Genomic DNA, 23,517 nt, shown 5'->3' on the forward strand with positions numbered 1-23,517 from the left:
CTCCACTCGCATCCACTTCACCCTCCTCTGGGTCTGATGTATCGTCATCAGTATCAGCTTGCATGAGCTGGGCCAGAGTACGCTTTTGTGGGCAAATGGCAGGGGTCTGATACGTTGGTATGGGAACTGAATCTCTATTCATTAGGTCATCCATAGACTGTCTTAAGTATTGCGTCTCTATATTAGTATGGGCTAATTTAGTAGAAATAGTAGATACCATCCCCTTTATGGAACTAATCATGAGGGTTCTGGCCCACTTGCCTGAGAATGTGTACTGTTCTGGGTACACAGTAGCGAGTCCCCAGAGGAGGACAGACACTCTGCTGTGCAGGATACACAGTCCCTGGACATGGTAATGCGAAGGGACCCACACACACCCACACACACACAAAAAGGTGAAACACAGTATAACCTACACAGAGCCCGCAGGGAGACAGAAAAATAGGAGCCAGCCACACCACACCCCTGTTGCTGAGTAAAAACACAGCTGGGTCACCACACTAAATCCTTTCAGAGGACTAGTATACTACAACATCCTCCCTCTTACTATGACCCCCTGTTACCGCTGAGGAGAATGGAGTCTTCTTGGAGGAGCTGTGCATCCCTGTGATACCTGCCAGTATGAGCTGCAGAGGGAAAATGGTGCTGGTGAGCTGCTGGATCCGCTCATAGTAAAGCTCCACCCCCGGCTTCCCCTGTCTTTTTTTATACTGGCCTGAGGTTTAGAGTGCTTAATCCAAGGGTTAAAGCCCTCTGTAAGCTGGATGGCCAGTGTGGGTATCATTGGTGGCTCAGCGCGCCCCTCACAGCAGGACAAACATAGCCGCATGTCATCCTGAGCCCCCGGAGCGAAGCCTGCATGTCAGCACTGCGCTCCAACCCTCATGCCATCATTTCCTCCGGCGACCCACTAACCGGGTCGCCGGCGCTGTACACGCCACTCTTCTGTCTTCGGCTCTGTTAGGGGTGGCGGCATGCTGCGGGAGGATACTCTCGCCGTGGTGGGGCTTGCAAATGACTCCCTCAGGAGCTCAGTGTCCTGTGATCGGCGAAATGGGACCATTAACTCTTTAGGAAGTTGGGACATTCTCCCTCCTAAGTCCCATGAAGCAGGCATGTTGGTGCCACCCAGCAATGCCTGTAAAACATCAAACAGAAAATAAATGTAGAAAACTCTTCAGGACCTTCCCAAGCGTGACCGGCTCCTCCAACACATTTTCTAAACTGAGTCTGGTAGGAGGGGCATAGAGGGAGGAGCCAGTGCACCCTATTGATTTCTTAAAGTGCCCAAGGCTGCTAGTGGACCCGTCTATACCCCATGTTACTAATGTGGACCCCAGTATCCTCTAGGACGTAAGTGAAAATTTATTATAAAAATAAAAGTAATGTGTCTTATTGAGTATGTAATGTGTATTGTAACCCTATATTTTCTTTTAAACATAAACGGTGTTCCTCTTTTCTTAGGCCGAGCAGAAATGAGAAGTGGGAGGTCCCCTCAAGCTCCAGCCCCCAATCAACCTCCCTCTCCCCCTCAGTCTCCATTCCTCACTCAAACTCCATCTCCCCCTCGACCTCCCTCTCCGCCTCCCTCCCCCACTCAACCTCCAACCCCGATTCATGCTCCCTCTCCCCTTCAACCTACAACCACCATTCAAGCTCCCTCTCATCCTCAGCCTACAACTAACATTCAAGCTCCCTCTCCCCCTCAACCACCAACCCCCTTTCAAGCCTTTCCCACATCCAACCTCCATCCCCCAGTCAAGCCCCTTCCCCATCCAACCACATGATGAAGAGGAGGATGAGTGTGCACCTATGGAGGAGAGTAATTTTTTTTTTTTTTTTTTTGAGTTTGACTCAATTGAAGGTTGCTTTATTATGTTTTTTTTTTTAATATACTACAATATGTATTGTCAAATCCCCATAGTGAGGGGACAAGAAAGAGAAACCAGTTATAAATAGGGTGCACACAACCCAACTTATAATATATGTAATACTTTATTACGGGTTTATTGAGGCTGCCCTGTTTTAGTATTGTACAGTGAGGCTTAAATGCCCACATACATCAAAAAATATGAATACATTTAAATTTTTGTCATATCGGGACTAATCGTCCTTTATTATTTGACAAGCGAAGTATAAAAATAAAGGAAATGTGAAAAAAATATTAAAAAAACAAAAACAAATGTGTGAATAAAGATTAAAAACAAATAGCAAATGTGTCCATTCCTTAAATTCTTATATATGTGCTTTCTTATCTACACATTAATGAACCCAAAGGTTGGGGCTAAATGAGGTACTGTATCAGCACTGACTCAGTTAATATAATTTATAATTGCACCATAGATAAACTGTAAAATGATAACGCTGGTCTCTCACAGTGAGAGAATACTGCAATATACTATTTCAATGATGATCCACAATATTAGTAACTTATGTAACAAGTTAGTTGCACTATAAATTCAGTGCCACTGCCAGTCTGTTCAGTTATGTTAAAATGTTACAGTATAGAAACACTGTTACTGACTGACAACTGATAATGGATACATGTGAAAAAGCCTGAGTAATGCTAATGTATAGGCATAAAACAGTATTAAACTGCTGCAAGACAAACTGGAACAGATATCTGCAGCGGTAAAGATAATATCATTCCAACAGTAATACACCTGCGCATAAATATCCGAGAGTGTACCGGTGTATATATAACAGTACTAATAAATAGCGTACCAGCAGTCAGAGATTAATTGATGCGAGTGTATAATATAGTTGTGAACGCTAACGTAGCAATGAATTTAAGACAAATTGTCAATCACACATCAGTGCATGTGTTGGGACATACAATACTGTGCCAACATGATTGTGAGTGATATATATCAATCAGTTTGTCATCTATACAAGTTGTATATGTACACTGATGGTAAAATTTTAAGAGATTAAATATGTGGCAAAATTATTGGCACGTATTTTAGGAGCACTTAAAGTGCACCGTGCATGTAGTCAAGGTTAAACCTTATAAGAATACTGAGGGTGGTATTCATGTGACCGGCGGTCGGGAGACCGACAGTCACATGACCTCCTCCACCATCCCGACCCCTCACTATCCCGATGGTCGGCATGCCGACCAACAGGGACTATTTCCACTCGTGGGTGTCCACGACACCCATAGAGTGGGAATAGAACCGGTGGTGACCGCAGGTCGCCGGCGAGCCCGCAAGGGGCTTGCTGCACTCGCCCCTCCCCGCCGGGATCCCGGCGTCGGTATGCTGCCAGGATCCCGGCGTCGGTAAGCTGACCGGTGGTCTCCCGACCTCCGGTCAGCCATACTACACCCGATACTGATATGCAGTGTCCTGTATTGTGTCCTCAATAATGTTTAATTCTCAGTATGAGACAAGCACACACTTTTGCGTTCTAAAGACACTGGCATATATCATGTAATCTCATACTACATGCTAATTATAATTATTTATTGTGCATGGTAACCATACGGATTGTGTCACTCACAATATATATATAAGGATCTTGAGGATCCTATTAGAGCGAAACGCACGTTGGTGGCTAGCAATGTGTGCTCCGCTTTACTATATGTACTAAATACTTAATCATAATGAACCCATAAGCTGTGTAAAATATCTAATTAAATGTGTCTCACTGTTAATGGATGTTTGAACTCTAATATAGCCTTATCTGTTAATGCGTGATCCATCTTTACTTGCTGTCACGGTCTCTCTATTGCCCGCACATAGAATAGGAACAGTTACTTACACTGATGATAGGATATACTATATGGATCTATTAATATCTGCTTGTACATCAGCATGCACATAAAAGAATGATCTACATATGCTGTGAGTGGCACAATTAACACAGAAAGCGTGCACAGTAATCAACCATTTATATTGTGCAGTGCAATATTATATAATACGAGTTGATATCTTTAGAACGCATCATACTGAACACTGCTTAACAATACGAATATAAGGTTAAACCTGGATTGAATGCACAATGTATATTAGAGCTACTTAGATATCGAGGGAATAGTCATAAATGCACCATATACTCAACCCCTTAGATATTGAGGGAATAGTAATAAATGCATCATACACCTAATCCCTTACTATATAGGTCACCAGTTCACCACTATAATCTGTACAGGTGACAAACAGATTGATGTGTATTATTTGCAGTTATAGCGATGCACACCAGTGGTAATAAGAGATAGCACACGGATCAGCTGATACCTGTCAGCATATTATACAGTATATAATATGCCGGTGTAGTGATTCATATCAGTGCAGATAGGAGACCTTATACGAATCAATTAATATCGGTCAATATACTACACACATCAGTGGACAAAAAGATCCCTATATATATTGTGAGTGGCACAATCAGTATGGTTACCATGCACAATAAATAATTATAATTAGCATGTAGAATGATATATGATATATGTCAGTGTCTTTAGAATGCCAAAAGTGTGTGCTTGTCTCATACTGAGAATTAAACATTATTGAGGACACAATACAGGACACTGTATATCAGTGCTCCTAAAATACGTGGCAATAATTGTGCCACGTATTTAATCTCTTAAAATTTTACCATCAGTGTACATATACAACTTGTATAGATGACAAACTGATTGATATATATCACTCACAATCATGTTGGCACAGTATTGTATGTCCCAACACATGCACTGATGTGTGATTGACAATTTGTCTTAAATTCATTGCTACGTTAGCGTTCACAACTATATTATACACTCGCATCAATTAATCTGACTGCTGGTACGCTATTTATTAGTACTGTTATATATACACCGGTACACTCTCGGATATTTATGCGCAGGTGTACTACTGTTGGAATGATATTATCTTTACCGCTGCAGATATCTGTTCCAGTTTGTCTTGCAGCAGTTTAATACTGTTTTATGCCTATACATTAGCATTACTCAGGCTTTTTCACATTGTCAAAGTCAAAAATATTACATAGAGAGAACATTCAAACCACACACACATTTAAGTCGCTATACTTGCAAATATGCGCAGCGAGCACAGCAATATATGGAAACACACGCATTTGCTCGGACATGGCACAGAGATGGATTCGGCGCTTGTTTCATACAGTACATGGTTATAATAATGAACAGCACCAGACATCATGGAGATTTAGAATTGGCTGATGAATTGATGTCATGAATACGTATCATTTGAACAGAACCAGATGTGCCCATCATGTTTGGTATTGAAGCAAGCAGAATGATGTGTGGGTTAGTTTGATGCTGGTTGTGAAGTTGTGGGACATTGCAGCAGATAGATATGATTATATGTATAAAAGCTAAGATCACATTGTTAGAACAATGGATGCTCAAGACAACCTTTTACTAAGTTTTCAGGGCTGAATCTGATCAGCATATACAAAGAAAGAAAGACCCCTCCCCCAGGTACTAGTCAAACAGGAAGGTAGTGGTCAGGTGTGGCCTCAGAGAACAGATGTAATGTAGCTACACTCAGAACAAAGCACACAGCAAGCATGGCTGGATCATCACCGGGCTCCTTAGAAAAGACTAAGTATCATCTCAATATCTCATGGCTGATTGGCATAGAATAGTTTTAAATATGTGTTTGTAGCAATGTAGTTGTAGAACGGTTGGCATAGCTTAGTTAGTTTGGAGATACAAATGGCTTAATGTTAACGAGGTTTGGGCAGTTGTGTGATTGTTGGGTGTTTGTGGATACTCTGTGAAGTCTGTGATGAATTGGAACAGTATACAATCTGTAGCATAGTATTTGTGGTATTTGTTTGCCTATGGAGATTTAAAATAGATTGTGCTGGTTAGTTATACTATATATCTTGTTAATCATAAATACCACCATGCAGTTACGTTTGTGTTAATTACATTGTGGTCTGGTCTTGTGATGAATATGCTCTGGTTATTGAGATACTGAAGTTGTTTGGGAATGTGAAATTATAAAATGGTTCTAGGAAGTTGGATTACATTGTGAAAGGTGATTTAGATGGTTTGGAATTGTAAAATCAGAACATATGCATTGTTCTGAGGCTTGGACATTTTGGAATAAAATGGAGTCTTGTGTCTTCTGCTATGTGATTGTGGTGTAGTAGAGAGTGCCATGTGTTTGGACCTGCAAATCTAAAATGGCTGCTGCTGGATGTCTTCCCCTCCCCCTTTCAGCCATGTGGTGTAGTCTTTGGAATCAAGTGGAGTTTTCCCAAAATGGAGTCTAGCTTCTGTCCCATGATATAGGGACAGCCAGTATGAGTAAGCTCAAGTATTTCATCAGCATTGACTAACTGCGCAGCGATTGTTCCTCACATGTGTAAGCTTCTCTGCAATCATATTGATCTTCTTGTTACTGTGAGCCATTTCTCTCTTTCTCTCTCTTCTCTTTCTTCCCGTATTTTCCCTTGATTAGATTGTATTGTATTGTATTTCTGGTGTAGTTATCTGGTTAGGTAGTCTCTGTTATATTGTAGTGTATCATTTGTACTGTGTTTCTTTTTGCAAGTATAATAGTCATAATACATATAATAGGCTTTGGACCCTAAACCCAGGTATCTGTGTATTTCTTATAGTGTTAAGTATTCTCTGAGCGTCGGTGACGCTCAAACAGCTTTGTAGTTAATCAGGTTACACCAGGTTGCACTTACACCCTGTCTCTACACTAAGGTATACTGTGTATCTCATTGTTAAAGGTATAGATATAAAGGTTTAACGTTGTGAGCGTCTGCGCCGCTGGTGATCTTCTTGTGGTCTCGAGCGTCCGCTACGCCATAGCGAAACATTACGTTAGTCAGCGGCCAATAGCGTGCCTGCCTGTGATCTCTGGGCCGTGAGCGAACGCGACGCTTGAGCGTCTCGCCTACGGCTGAGCGATCGTTACGCAACTTGCGTACCCTTACGGTACTTCTTACGTAGATAGCGTACAGTGTTCTTAGACCTCATAAAGGGTAATATATACGATAAATATTTAGCTTTGTTAGATGGGGGCTCGTCCGGGATATCACGATCTTAATGATGCACTGTACATTACAAACGCGGCTGTAATTGACCGGCTAATGATGGACATCTCGCAAAATGCTGAAAAAAAAAAAAAAAAACACCCACGTTAATGTATTGTGGTATCAGTAAGACGCTGATAGGAAATTTTAAGGGACAAGGCGTTTCTCATAATATTTAAGATGCTAAAATGTATTTTTATTGTCGCAAAACCAGGTTCAAATGGATCATATCGTGTTTGATTAAGATTAGATTGTTTATCTGTTTAAGTAGGTTTAAAAGTACATTTAAAAGTTACTTTGGGAACTAGCATGGTGATTTTCTTTATGGCAGGAGAGGCCGCATGGTCTGTCCACCATTTTGTGTGACCCTCATGGAGGTGGAAGGGGGAGGAGCAGCGGCCATTTTGGGAAGGTCAAATTTTTAATTTTTTTTTGAACGGCTGCTTTTCAGTTGACTCAGGAAATAATCAGCCATCCATTGTCAAAAATAAAATAAATAAAAAAATAAAAAAAATCACCATTTAAGAGTTACCAATGCATTTATTTAACCAGTGTCATAGTCAATTATAAATAGTTCAGATAGGGCTTAATGAAAGTTGTTGTTTTGTTTTTTTGTTGTTTTTTTTTCTTTTTCCCCTCTCACCTCCAAGATTCTAGGATTCTCTGCTAGTTGTGAGATGGGCCATTGAAATGCAAATGAACTTGTGTGACTGGTTTGCCTTCACAGATAGTTTGAAAGCACATTCGTATGCAAATTGGAAGCACTGAATAAGGTCTCATATATGTAATAAGTGATTAGTACATATATGTAAAATCTATATGCGTGTGCTTACATCAATGTATGTTATTAGATTAATTTAGAATTGCATTTTCATCTGTGTACTTTCACATATCTCACCTTCCTGTTTGCCATTTGCATTGATAACGTGCTGAGAAAATTTGCTGCTATTTAAAAAAAAAAAAAAAAGGTAAGGGAGTAATTGAAAAAAAAAGAACAAGCACACAGCATAGAAGATACTGTGTGGTGTTTGGTAAGCGTTTATATAGTGAAATATCGCTTATAGTAAGGCGATACAGAAGCCACAAGACAATAGCACACATTTGTTCAGTTTCCAAAATTTAGTTTAAATACCTTACTTTACTGTAATGCCTCTGGGGAGAGCTATCAGATTACGGGAAATGATTTTTCTTATCAGAAAACTATAAGAATGATAGTGGGTTGAAAACGGTATGAGTGTATTGAATCCCGCTTTGTGGACTTTGTGATCTGTGTGATAAAACGGTATTGAATCCCGCTTTGTGGACTTTGTGATCTGTGTGATCTTTAGTGGAACATGATGAGCACGGTCTGAGTGAAAACGTGCAACAGAGTGTGATAAAGTTTTCGGTGTGTTACGCTCTGGCTGTTTTGGAGCACAGTAGGGAGACTCCAATGATCCTACCATTTATGGGCAACAAGTGTCTATAAGTGGTACGATTGGACCGCACGGTTGTATGTGTGACCAATAACGCAACGTGATATGAGGTCGTATATCCATGCGTAAATCTTGCCCTCATACGTGTTGTAGGGAGCACATGCAAGCGTGATTTGTGTAAAGAAAAAGGAAGGGAATTTTCTCAGGAAAATCTCTAGAGATAGGGCCTGCAACGGCTACACGTGTCTGCTAGAAGGCGGACCGGAGATACCCGGAGCAGAAGAAGTTCAGTGGAAGAGCTTTAAGGATTTCCAACGAAGTTCTGTGTTTGGTGCATTTTAGGAAGTTTTTCTGTGTTAAAAAGGTCCACAATGGCAGCCAAGTGCACAACACAGAGACGGTCGGAGGTCAGGATTCAGACTCCAGAGGCTTGCAGACCCCGAGGGTCTGCTCGGTTAGTGGGGGAAATATGGTCCCCACACTGAGACCTTTTGTGATGAATGGACACGAATGACTGCGGGGGATAAGGCACCATTTCCCGGGATAGGTAGTTTTGACTTAGAGGTGTTGCATAATTTAAGGCAAAGGATCAGTCTCATAAAATCCTGGAAACAACGAGTTAAACATGATGATTGTTTGCAGTTATGGCAACAGGAAAAGTGAAATGCAAAGAAATGTAACTTACATATCTAACTTTCATCTTGAGAGGAGAGACATGGCAATGAAGAGGATTATGGTTGCAGAGAAATGGCACAATGTTGTACGATAAAAATGCACTTAGTAACTGTATTAAGAATGAAAGTGTTAAATGTAATAATGTTTATGAAAATGAAAGTGTAAAAATTACAAATGTTAACCTGTGCAAGTCGCACCCCATGTTAAACTTCCCTCAGGATTACCAACAAGAAAGTGAGCCCAGAACGATGTCGGCACCTCTTCCAGAAGCCATCCTACAAGACATCCAGGTGGACGCGACCAAATTGGTAAAGGCAATAATCAAACCCCCTAACGGAGGGTCAGGTGAGGTCGTGTCCACAGGTACGTACAATGTTTTATATCACGCACAAACAAATGTACCCCATATTGTAAGACCAAAACAAGGTGATGTAATTGAGTTTAGTCCTGTCAGGGTGATCACAGTCCCCAATGGGAAGACTGACGATCAGGGAACCATTCCCGTCAAGGACAGTGCAATGCGCTGTCTCTGGTCCCGGACAGAATTGAGATCAATCATGTCTGATTACCCAGATCCTAGGAAAGATCTAAGTGTATGATCAAAGATTCACAGAAGGTATATGAACCCCCTAGACAACGACATAATCATGGTATCCAAGGAATCAGGTAGGTACAGGGAAAGCGGTTGAGGGTGATGAGCATCCAAGCGTTTGAGGAGGCATCAAATCAACCAAAACCCCAGGCCATTGGCACATGGAGGAACTTAAGGATTTGTGATCTGTGCAAAAGAGAAGGGCATTATGCCAGTAACTGCAACAGCCCACATAAAATCAGACCCCCTAGACATGAAAATGAGCAAAAGTTATGACACACCAAATTATAATCAGGGATCATATAGGAAGGATTTTGGGCCACACCCATAATATATAGTCAGGAAAGGTGATCATTAGGACTGATGGTAAGCCTGAGGTAACGGTTAATAAATTGGGAGGTCATTCCCTGAAGACACAGGAATGACCAGGTGAAACGTTGTAAATGTATCTGTGAAATGTTTTTTTTTTCTCTCTCTCTCTATCCCCATCTCTGACGAGTATTGGTAAGAATTCACACATTGCATATCCACTTGGTCCTTGCAGAAGTCTACCAAACCCCAGCATGACCTCCGCCACAATGTATTTCTGGCCAGATACAGACAGTGGAGTAATGCAGGTGCTGGTGGGGAGGGACTGCTCAAGGAGACCATTAGACACGTAGATATGACAGCCTGATAATCTGACAATGTTTTTCTAATGCTAACAATGTTTTCTTAATGTTGACAATGTTTTAAAAATGCTTTGTTTCTCTTTTCCTATTGATGGTTAATGTCGAGTTATGTAATATATATATGCATATGAATTGTTCTCTATCTCTTTTGTTTTTTTTTGTTTTCTCTCTCTTCTCACTCATGTTTTCATGGTTTAAAGATGGTATGTCACCCCTCAGTTGGACCAATGGTAATGCCAGATTTTTGCTCCTTACAGAAAGATCGCCGGTTAGGAAGGAATATTGCATCACCAGAATGTTCGTTTGGAAGACTGAGAGACAGCACCTTTGAGAGGACAGCAGAACAAGAAGAACAACAAGACGAGAGAACTTATTATCGTAACAAGTTCTCTCCCCCTCAAACTGTTTTCTTATACCCCCTTTACAAATTTCTTCTTTTCTCCTCCTGTAAGATGGACTTGCCCCAAGAGACTGTGATATGGATTTTCCTGTTGACCATGATGTTGACCAGAGCAGTCTGTTTCGGTGAGAGTACCAGCGATGTCGAGAAAGGATCCAGAAAGGTCCTGATGACTGAGACGGAGGTGTAAATTTCCAATAGCAACCCAATCACCAAGCAAAGGCGAGTACCGGGCACGATCTAACAACCATGTTATTTGTAAACAATTGTGAAGGATTGTTAGTTCAAAAAGAAAATTGTATCTGTAGGCTCTGTGACAATCTGGTAGAGGATGGATGCATAAAGAAATGCCAATCCAGTTTTAATATCCATATGGACCGGCATCCATTGAGTGACTATCACTCCTTAGTGGGTAGTGTGTTAAATAAAACAGATTGTTGGGTATGCTCTCAAGTACCTCAGGGTCATAGTAAATCAGGGCTAGTACCATTTCCTTTAACGGTAGGGGAGGTACTTGAGCTAAAGGGTGGGAGACCGGTGGACAGGAGGTTTAATATCTCCAGCCCTCCTAGTTTGAAGCTCCACCAATACCATGTGGATAGGTCCCTAATATGTTTTAACATCTCCAATCCCCGAAAGCCGGGAAATTGGGAAGTGTCATGGAGCAACCAAACCATGACCTTTTCGCATAGAGCAGATAGAATGCCTACAGATACAGAGCTTGTACGCCACATAGCCAGTAGAGGAAAATCTTTCCGGTATAGGTATACCTTAGGAAATAGGATTACGAGAGTTGGAGAAGTATCACCAGGATACTGTGCACATATCGTACAAACTGATACGTGTACTAAACAGATGGGAGAATTAGGGTTAGGAGAGTTCACATGGAAAATGTGTAACATGGTAATGACATATTCCGTCCCATATGTTCTCCCCGATGATGCATATTTCATATGCGGGAGAAAGGCGCATGAGCGGCTTGCCCCAAACTCTGAAGGATTGTGTTGTATTGGAAAAGTACTACCTGAGGTAATGAGTCTAAGGAGTGAGGGAACTGTAATTAACCTGGATTTAATTTATGACCCAATGATAGAAACCATGATGTGATGAAAATGCGATTATACGGTCCGTTTCTTTCACCTGTTTTTCTGCTTTTCTCCAAGATAAAAAGACCCCCTTGGACGAGGAAGTTGACGAGACGCTATACAGACAACAGATGTACCAAAGAAGGAGTTTTGACCACTTGAGATACGGACATTTGATGAACTTTGCCATGGATCCCCAGTTTCCCTAGTATTCTTAAACTTACGCTAGCCCAAAATTTTTTGTAAATCTAATGGCATTGACAAAGCTTTTTGCTCACGCCTAAAGAGCAAAACAGCGCAAAGAAGACGACTTTCAACTGATACCGAACAAAACTTCAACCGACAGATGTACATTAACCTGACATAGAATACCACTGCATTTTCCATAAGTGTTCTTTATTTTTATCTCTATAACCCTCAGGTAATGACACACATAGTCGATAGGGAATACAGGCACAGATATCAGCAATCACATACCTCCCCCATTCATGTATCATCAACTAAAATGTGCTCCCCCATTTTGTTACAACCACAGCCGAAATGAGCTCGGTAAAGTTTGACAGCCCATCCACAGACCCTTAGTACGGGATAAGAAGGAATTCAAATGTATACTTCGCAATACCTCGAAGCTTGATGTACAACACGTACGGCACGATGATACATGACCCCCCAAACATGGATTCATACATACATACTTCTGCTATCTCACTAGGTCATACCTTTTTCCCACCTTCTTCTCTCCTCCCTTACCCAATCATAGAAATGTATTTACATATGACATATATTTTTCTCTTTTTGAAATGTTTTAGGAAGTGGCAGTTATTGGTGACTGCCAAAGGGTGGACTGTCAAATTCAAAAATATTACATAGAGAGAACATTCAAACCACACACACATTTAAGTCGCTATACTTGCAAATATGCGCAGCGAGCACAGCAATATATGGAAACACACGCATTTGCTCGGACATGGCACAGAGATGGATTCGGCGCTTGTTTCATACAGTACATGGTTATAATAATGAACAGCACCAGACATCATGGAGATTTAGAATTGGCTGATGAATTGATGTCATGAATACGTATCATTTGAACAGAACCAGATGTGCCCATCATGTTTGGTATTGAAGCAAGCAGAATGATGTGTGGGTTAGTTTGATGCTGGTTGTGAAGTTGTGGGACATTGCAGCAGATAGATATGATTATATGTATAAAAGCTAAGATCACATTGTTAGAACAATGGATGCTCAAGACAACCTTTTACTAAGTTTTCAGGGCTGAATCTGATCAGCATATACAAAGAAAGAAAGACCCCTCCCCCAGGTACTAGTCAAACAGGAAGGTAGTGGTCAGGTGTGGCCTCAGAGAACAGATGTAATGTAGCTACACTCAGAACAAAGCACACAGCAAGCATGGCTGGATCATCACCGGGCTCCTTAGAAAAGACTAAGTATCATCTCAATATCTCATGGCTGATTGGCATAGAATAGTTTTAAATATGTGTTTGTAGCAATGTAGTTGTAGAACGGTTGGCATAGCTTAGTTAGTTTGGAGATACAAATGGCTTAAGGTTAACGAGGTTTGGGCAGTTGTGTGATTGTTGGGTGTTTGTGGATACTCTGTGAAGTCTGTGATGAATTGGAACAGTATACAATCTGTAGCATAGTATTTGTGGTATTTGTTTGCCTATGGAGATTTAAAATAGATTGTGCTGGTTAGTTATACTATATATCTTGTTAATCATAAATACCACCATGCAGTTACGTTTGTGTTAATTACATTGTGGTCTGGTCTTGTGATGAATATGCTCTGGTTATTGAGATACTGAAGTTGTTTGGGAATGTGAAATTATAAAATGGTTCTAGGAAGTTGGATTACATTGTGAAAGGTGATTTAGATGGTTTGGAATTGTAAAATCAGAACATATGCATTGTTCTGAGGCTTGGACATTTTGGAATAAAATGGAGTCTTGTGTCTTCTGCTATGTGATTGTGGTGTAGTAGAGAGTGCCATGTGTTTGGACCTGCAAATCTAAAATGGCTGCTGCTGGATGTCTTCCCCTCCCCCTTTCAGCCATGTGGTGTAGTCTTTGGAATCAAGTGGAGTTTTCCGAAAATGGAGTCTAGCTTCTGTCCCATGATATAGGGACAGCCAGTATGAGTAAGCTCAAGTATTTCATCAGCATTGACTAACTGCGCAGCGATTGTTCCTCACATGTGTAAGCTTCTCTGCAATCATATTGATCTTCTTGTTACTGAGCCATTTCTCTCTTTCTCTCTCTTCTCTTTCTTCCCGTATTTTCCCTTGATTAGATTGTATTGTATTGTATTTCTGGTGTAGTTATCTGGTTAGGTAGTCTCTGTTATATTGTAGTGTATCATTTGTACTGTGTTTCTTTTTGCAAGTATAATAGTCATAATACATATAATAGGCTTTGGACCCTAAACCCAGGTATCTGTGTATTTCTTATAGTGTTAAGTATTCTCTGAGCGTCGGTGACGCTCAAACAGCTTTGTAGTTAATCAGGTTACACCAGGTTGCACTTACACCCTGTCTCTACACTAAGGTATACTGTGTATCTCATTGTTAAAGGTATAGATATAAAGGTTTAACGTTGTGAGCGTCTGCGCCGCTGGTGATCTTCTTGTGGTCTCGAGCGTCCGCTACGCCATAGCGAAACATTACGTTAGTCAGCGGCCAATAGCGTGCCTGCCTGTGATCTCTGGGCCGTGAGCGAACGCGACGCTTGAGCGTCTCGCCTACGGCAGAGCGATCGTTACGCAACTTGCGTACCCTTACGGTACTTCTTACGTAGATAGCGTACAGTGTTCTTAGACCTCATAAAGGGTAATATATACGATAAATATTTAGCTTTGTTAACATGTATCCATTATCAGTTGTCAGTCAGTAACAGTGTTTCTATACTGTAACATTTTAACATAACTGAACAGACTGGCAGTGGCACTGAATTTATAGTGCAACTAACTTGTTACATAAGTTACTAATATTGTGGATCATCATTGAAATAGTATATTGCAGTATTCTCTCACTGTGAGAGACCAGTTTTATCATTTTACAGTTTACTCTATTCATGGGGCAATTATAAATTATATTAACCGAGTCAGTGCTGATACAGTACCTCATTTAACCCCAACCTTTGGGTTCATTAATGTGTAGATAAGAAAGCACATATAAGAATTTAAGGAGTGGGCACATTTGCTATTTGTTTTTAATCTTTATTCACACATTTGTTTTTGTTTTTTTCAATATTATTTCACATTTCCTTTATTTTTATACTTTGCTCATCAAATAATAAAGGACGATTAGTCCCGATATGACAAAAAATTAAATGTATTCATATTTTTTGATGTATGTGGGCATTTAAGCCTCACTGTACAATACTAATACAGGGAAGCCTCAATAAACCTGTAATAAAGTATTACATATATTATAAGTCGGGTTGTGTGCACCCCAGTTATAACTGGTTTCTCTTTCTTGTCCTCTCACTATGGGGATTTAACAATATATCCTTAACTAAACCAGTTGATAGCACCATATGAACCTTAGCTACATATCTTTGTGGAGAATTTGATACCCTCATACTTATGCATCATTAATAATTCAGGAAGGTACCCCAATCACTTGACTGTAATAATGCCATCTTTATCTTGGTGCGAGTTACTCTCCAGAGGTGGTGGGAATTTAATCTCACTACTTTTGGAACTTTGCAACATACTACAACATGTGTCTTCAACCTGCGGCTCTCCAGCTGTTGTTGAACTACACATCCCAGCATGCCCTGCAACAGTTTTGGAATTTGGCCATGATAAAACTTTTGCAGGGCATGCTGGGGTGTATAGTTTATTTTCACAAATCACACATTATATATTTTTTTTGTTAATATTATTAGTAGAAATGTAAATCAAACATTTTGTGTGTTGTGTTTTTTTAAAAGGGCAATCTCATATGTAGAGATGTAGCATCACTTATACCCCTTTTCCACTAGCTGTTTTTACCCGTGTTTTTGCACGGGGGCGCGCATCAACACGGATTTTTAGTAGGTGGAAACGGGTCAACACGGGTTGAGTGACCCGGGAATCCAACCCGGCTATTTACCTGGGTAGAACACGGTAATGACACGGATAGCGGTGCAGTGGAAACGGTCATTACACGTGTTTTCAGACCCGAGTAACGCTCTGAGACGCTGATTGGTGCTTCTGGGGCACTGGAAGATGATGTCATCCCTGGGAGACACGCTGGGCACATGCAGGCATTGAGGCAGCAAACAAAACACTCTGAAGTCGCGCTGGGTACATACAGATCTTTTTATTGCAGCAGCTTCCAGACAATATACAGCAGCAGAAGCTCCAGCACAGCAACATGGCTAGCCATATCTGGTCAGACACAGAGATCAAGGAGCTGCTTAATATTCGGGGAGAGGAAGAAATAAGAAGGCAGGTGACTGGAACAGTTAAGGATGCTATCGTCTACAAGAACATATCCCTTATGCTGGCAGAAAGGGGCATCCAAAAAACCCAGCAACAAGTCGTTAACAAATTGAAGGCACTACGCAGACAATTCACCAAAGTACACGACCATAACCGCAAGAAAAGTGGTGCTGGGCGTATGGAATGGCCATATTATGACCTATGCTATAGTGTCTTCGGCAAAACTGCGATAACAAATCCCATAGCACTATCGTCATCCAGCTCTGCCAGTCGCCAGATGTCAGTCGACGAGGACTGTGACGAAACACAGCACAGCCTTCCCAGCTCACAATGCAGCCCATCATCCCCGCTGCTTATATCGGACAGCAGTTTTGAAGACTCGACCGTCAATGATGATTCCATCAGTGCCACTATTGAGGACGTACCACAGTCTCAGGCGGAGACGTCGCAACCCCCCAAGACCACGACTTTGCGCTCAAATAGTAAGTATTACCATTACAAATACAGTTGCAGCAGTCCCTATATGTAAAGGCATGGTAATGTTGCAGAGTATAGCTAGTGTGCAGGTGGGAGAAGGCCACAAACACGTATATGCTACCACTGCTATTTTTAAATTGTTGCTTACATTCTGTTTCATCTCCTTCACAGTCTACAACGTTCCACAGCGGAAAAAGAAACTGAACAAAACAGAACAAACGGTCAAAGCAATGAAGTCCATTATCTTGGATCACCTGCGTGAGGCAGATAGTGAGCTCAATGCCCAGGAAGATGCACGGCTTGAGAGATTCCTTGCGTCAGAAAAAGAAATGCATCAAACTTTTATGAGTCAGTTAATGACCATGCATGATAGGCAGATGACATTTTTTGAACGCACGTTTGCACGTACCATAGGGAATACCACACAAACACAACAGCAAGACACAGCCTACCCACAGCACCCATATGGTCCATACAACTATGAGCCTCCCTCAAATCCCCCAACACAAATCCCGCAGTCCTCAGAATTTCGGGTATATAGACAACTGCCCTAGAGCAGCGGGTTATAAAACAATGTTTGTGTTTTAAGGTTATGTTTGCACTGTATCCTCAACCCTGATACCTACAAATGCAAACATTATTTTGATTTTACAGAGTGCCCTGTTGGCACTTTAAAGTTTTATAGTGTTACCTCAGAAAATGGGCAGTGGGATCCAGATATTTGGGCTACCTTTTTATATTGTTACCTCAGAAAATGTGCGGCAGTGCGATCCAAATATTGGGGGTGACCCGATATCTGCCAAACCAAACATTAGGTTTTTTTTTTATACAGAGTGCCCTGTTTGCACTTTACTCTTTTACCTCAGGGCAGGTGTCTTCACCATGTGGCCCTCTAGCTGTTGTGGAAACACATAGCAACACATGCTGGTACATGTTGTTCCACAACAGCTGGAGGGACACATGTTGAAGACCCCTTGCGTTATGTGGAATTTTACATGTTTGCACTTAAATATTTTATAATGTTACCTCAGAAAATGTGCGGCAGTGCGATCCAAATATTGGGGGTGACCCGATATCTGCCAAACCAAACATTAGGGTTTTTTTTATACAGAGTGCCCTGTTTGCACTTTACTCTTTTACCTCAGGGCAGGTGTCTTCACCATGTGGCCCTCTAGCTGTTGTGGAAACACATAGCAACACATGCTGGTACATGTTGTTCCACAACAGCTGGAGGGACACATGTTGAAGACCCCTTGCGTTATGTGGAATTTTACATGTTTGCACTTAAATATTTTATAATGTTGCCTCAGAAAATGTGCGGCAGTGCGATCCAAATATTGGGGGTGACCCGATATCTGCCAAACCAAACATTAGGGTTTTTTTTATACAGAGTGCCCTGTTTGCACTTTACTCTTTTACCTCAGGGCAGGTGTCTTCACCATGTGGCCCTCTAGCTGTTGTGGAAACACATAGCAACACATGCTGGTACATGTTGTTCCACAACAGCTGGAGGGACACATGTTGAAGACCCCTTGCGTTATGTGGAATTTTACATGTTTGCACTTAAATATTTTATAATGTTACCTCAGAAAATGTGCGGCAGTGCGATCCAAATATTGGGGGTGACCCGATATCTGCCAAACCAAACATTAGGGGGTTTTTTATACAGAGTGCCCTGTTTGCACTTTACTCTTTTACCTCAGGGCAGGTGTCTTCACCATGTGGCCCTCTAGCTGTTGTGGAAACACATAGCAACACATGCTGGTACATGTTGTTCCACAACAGCTGGAGGGACACATGTTGAAGACCCCTTGCGTTATGTGGAATTTTACAGTGACATGTTTGCACTTAAATATTTTATATTGTTACCTCAGAAAATGTGTGCCTACTGTTTAAAAGGAAAAATATAATAACAACTTTTGAACCAAATTTTTATAACTTAAAAAACAAAATAAACAAAAATTGTTTGCACACAAAAACTTGTCTGTTTTCTCTACTGCAACATTGTTTGAAGATTAGCTGCAATGGTGGCCCTTATGCACTCGCTGGCAGCGTCATGCCGCCCCACCAAGCCTGGTGCATCATGTACAGTGACCCCCGCCCCATGATCATGTACATTCCACTCGGGGAGAAAGTTTTCCTTTTGTATCTCACAAATGTTATGGAGAATGCAGCAGGCCGCTACTATATCTGGCATTATTTTCAAGTCCACATCATTCCTCTTCATGAGGCAGCGCCAGCGTCCTTTTAAACGCCCAAACGCATTCTCCACTGCCATACGGGCCGAACTTAGGGCATGGGTATATGATGTCTGTTCGGGGGATAAGTGAACATGCTGGGTGTAGCCCTTCATTAGCCAGCGCTGTAATGGGTATGCTGCATCACCAATGAGATGGACCGGGATGTCCACACCATGTACGATCACCGATTTCTGTTAATAAAACATTAATATTATTACAGGGGTAAAACTTGACTATTGGTTTATGGGCGAACATTAGTTTAAGTAGTAAATAATCTTACCTCTCGAGGGAAAAGCCATCCACCAAGCTTGTCCTCAGCAATACTGTAAAGATCGGAGTTGGCGAGAACCCTTGCATCATGTGACCGTCCGGGCCACCCTATGAAGACATCTGTGAAACTAAAAATAAAGGTTTATGCATTATCATAAAACAGGCCAAGCCTATTTCAAACACATTAGTGAAACAGTGCTTACCAGTATTTGTGGTCCACTACAGCTTGCAGAACAATGGAATGCCAACCCTTACGATTGTAATAGTCTGCTGGGTTGTCATGGGGGGCGATGATGGGGATGTGGGTCCCATCTATGGCACCAGCACACTGTGGGTAGCCACGCTTCTTAAACCCTTTTATAGTCTCATCTAGCCGCTGTCCTTGTGGCAAGGAAATAAAGCGATGGTACATGGTATCCAGCAATGCCCGCATGACCTGGTAGACAATCTTGCAGACCGTGCCAATCCCTACTCCAAATAAACTGGAAACTGTGCGATACTCTCCAGGGGTAGCATACCACCAGAGAGCAATCGCTAATCTCCTGGCTGGCTCAATGGGCTTACGGAACCTGGTGGTCTGCATGGTTATTGCGGGGGACAGTAGTTCCAAAACATACTCGAATGTAGCGCGAGACATCCTGAAGTTTGACATCCACTGCTCCTCCTGATATGCTAGAATAGTCTGCATGAATGCTTCCCCATGTCTGCGATCTCTCATCCACATTCTTCGGCTTGGTGTACAGTTCATTGTTATTAAAGAAATAACAACAGTGGATGATATACGCGCTCTCCTCCTTTTCAAATATTTGCGTCGATAGGTAGCCCTCTCTGCAAAGAATTGAGCTCTCCTTCTCCAGCTCTGCAGTAGGTAGCACAAGGTGAAAAGCTGCATCAAGCTGTCTGTAGCAGAAAGCAGCAGTAAACTGCAAACAGTCTGCGACTCCATGCTAGACACAGCTACTGCACCGGCGTCCATTGCTGCAATGCTGTGAGCAGGCCCCACCCCTCCCTTTTGGTCCTTTTGATGACATCATCTTGATGAGACAGTAAAAAGTCCATTTGTAATGACAGCAATAGGCTTTTACAGAGCTTACCCGGGTTAAGTGGAAACAGATCAGACACGGGAATAACCCGTGTCGAAGTGTAGTGGAAACGGGGGAGCCGACACGGGTTGTAGCCGTGTTAAACATCCCGGATCGGACACGGTACGTAGGTGGAAAAGGGGTATTAGAAAGTGATAAAATGAAGAGTGATAAAGTACCAGCAAAACCACTCCTAAATGCCATTCAAAATACACAGCCTGTGACATGGCAGTTAGGAGCTGATTGTTTGGTACTTTAGCACTCCCCCGTTTAGACATGATACCGCATATATGCAAAAGTTATTAATGGGTATATAATGTATGTCATACATTCACGGATTATTCAATCTCATAATAAATGGTACAATTTCACTTATCTTTTTTTAATTTTGAATGTAAAAAAACTTCTGGGTATTGTGCAAATACGACAACAAAGATATTAAACTGATACATTTGTTGCCTTAATTGCTGAATATTATTGAGCAATTAGGTTGTCAGACTCTTCATTTTGCATTGTTTGATCAATCACATTACAATTCCTTAGGGTGATTGTTGTTTTGTTTAATTGTGCGTTTATTTGTAAGCTAGCGAATGCAATGCACATATACGATAAGCTCCAAGTTGCAAGTGATGCGAATAGCAACCTTGTGAGCGCATCGCTCACGTGCGAAGCAAAATAGTAACCACCTCTTTTGTGCACTGCTGCACATTTTTGTCACTCATACATGGCAGGCGTGATTTTCTGTCTGCTCGCACTCTTGCATTCTGTTCGCATACTTGTGAAAGCTGCTTGCATGCACATTGAACAGCGATCAAGTCTGAATTACCCCCTGTGTCGTGAGACGCAGTTACCTTGGCCTCGGAAGCCGCACTGCGATGGCAAGGATGAGAAAAAAAACTTAAGCTTACTCAGCCTGCCATCACAGATGAACATCACGACCGATGGTCGCTATGTTCATCTGAGATGCGATCGCATCACAATGCAGAGAGGTGGTATGCCCCTCCTTCTGCATTTGTATTGCTAAGTACTGCAATTGCAAACTTGCTGCGAGCAGCTTTCCATTTGCAGTCCTTAATGTATCAGGCCCCAAGTCCTGATATTTTTTACTTTAAAATAGGGATTTTCCCCCAACATTTCACCTGCTCAAGAGATGGTGAAAAACTAGTGTGTAAAATCCTATGGAGAATTATTGTGCGTCAACTGCTTCTCCAATTGAATTTGGTGATGAAATAGGTTATAACCTACAACTGAATTAACCCTAGTTGTCCTGTAATGCATGTAAACTGCAGAGCCGTGACTAGACTTTTTGGTACCCTGTGCCAGAGAGAGAGTCGGCACTACCATACAGCGCTATGTGTTGTGGCCCCTCCGCACACACCTAGATACGGCCCAGGTAAACTGCATGTTTAATGATGCAATCTTATTTCCGAATATTATATAGAGATTTATTGTAAGCTTGCGAGCAGGGCCCTCCTACCTCTACGACTGTTTGTTTATTACCCAGTTTTGTTTTATCATTGTGTCCAATTGTAAAGCGCAATGGAATTTGCTGCGCTATATAAGAAACTGTTAATAAATAAATCAATTTTGTCCAGTTAGTAAAACTATATATTAACCATTGAGAATGATTATAGATGGTCTACTTTAGTAAACACTCCAAACAAAAAGAACAAAAAAAAAAGTAATCTAAAGGGCACCAAATTACTAGTGGGAGTAGTGTAAAGGGGGGTACTCACGGAGCGATATTCTAAGCAATCTGACTAGATTGCTTAGAATTTAAGCAGGATCGCTCCGTGTGTACCCCATACAGCGATAGCGATGCGCAGCCCCGCGCATCGCTATCGCTGCTGCTAGATTGGCCTGCCGTGCAGGCCAATCTAGCGGGTCGCTCACTTCACCCACTGGGTGAGGTGAGCGGCCCCCCCGCACGCTCAGCACAGATCGCGCTGTGCTGAGCGGCAGGAGAGATGTGTGCTGAGCGAACCGCTCAGCACACATATCTCCCCGAATCGGCCCGTGGGTACTGGGCTTTAGAGCTTCTGCTATATTTCCATACAGTATCTGGAGACACAAATGGTTAGATGCATAAAATGGAAAGTGATAAACTACCAGCCAACCAGCTTCTGTCATTTTTCAAACAGGGCCTGTGACATGGCAGTTACTGTAGGTGCTTTTTCTCTCTCCAATTTATCACTCTCCAAGCAATGATGCAGTAACTGTAAAATTATTTTGAACCAATTGCAAATAGAGTAGTCTGGGATTTTATTTTTCGTTTGCACTTCTATCTTAACGCACACACTAAACCCTGAGTCTGTCAGATAACAGTTCTGCTGGGAGAGCAAAGGCAGTTTTTGGGAAACTGAAAGCTATTTGTAAGTAAACAGACTTACAAAAACACAAGAAATGTGCTAGCATGCAGCAAAATAAACACACATAATTTTACAGAATATTTAATGTCTTACACTTGTTTAAAACATGAAATGCTTTCTTTGACGATACAGCACTGGTTTGCAGCATTTTTAAATGTGAGGGAGGAAGAGGGGTAAGTGTAACTGCAGAGTTGGGGGATGGTGATTGTGTGACTACAAAGATTTTGGTGGGGTGGTGCCTGAAATGTATTACTACAAAAGAAAGGAAGGCTAAATATGTTACAGGAGAGTGGCATGGTTGACTCCCTATTCAATGTGTCCAAAACACAATATATGACATGGTCACACCTAGGGCCGGTGCAAGGGTGTTCGGCACCCCATGAAAACTGTAAATTTGTGCCGTCCCTCCCATACTTAATAAAGGGACAGTGCGCACCGGAGTACGGCGATCCCCCCCCCCCCCCCCTTCAATAGGGCTTGCAATGAACACTGCAGACTGGATTCCCATGCACACTCCCCAGTCAGTGACAGCCCCACACTGCTCTCCCGCACGGGGTCCCGGCCGGCTCCTCACTGTGCAGCACGATCCCTCGGGTCTCCAGCAACTGCCTCACACAGGCACTTCAGCGGCACCTGGAGGGAGTGAGATGCGGCCGCACCACATCACGGAGAAATCAGGAACCCAGAAACCGACAGCCAGGAGAAGGGACGCCAGCTCAGTGTAGGCTGCGTGAACAGCCTCCGGACCCCGGGCTACTCAGCCAGGCAGCGCCTA

General features: G+C 42.0%; 1 long non-coding RNA gene across 1 annotated transcript; it reads right to left on the reverse strand.

Annotated features, from left to right (window-relative positions):
- Positions 1–18,698: 18,698 nt before the first annotated feature.
- LOC134913084 (uncharacterized) lies at positions 18,699–19,395 on the reverse strand. The gene is made up of 2 exons (XR_010177006.1): positions 19,302–19,395; positions 18,699–19,212 (listed from the first exon to the last, which is right to left on the reverse strand). It is a non-coding gene; the product is annotated as an uncharacterized LOC134913084 (long non-coding RNA).
- Positions 19,396–23,517: the final 4,122 nt, after the last annotated feature.

Source organism: Pseudophryne corroboree, chromosome 1 (assembly GCF_028390025.1).
Source record: "Pseudophryne corroboree isolate aPseCor3 chromosome 1, aPseCor3.hap2, whole genome shotgun sequence".
NCBI lineage: Eukaryota > Metazoa > Chordata > Amphibia > Anura > Myobatrachidae > Pseudophryne > Pseudophryne corroboree.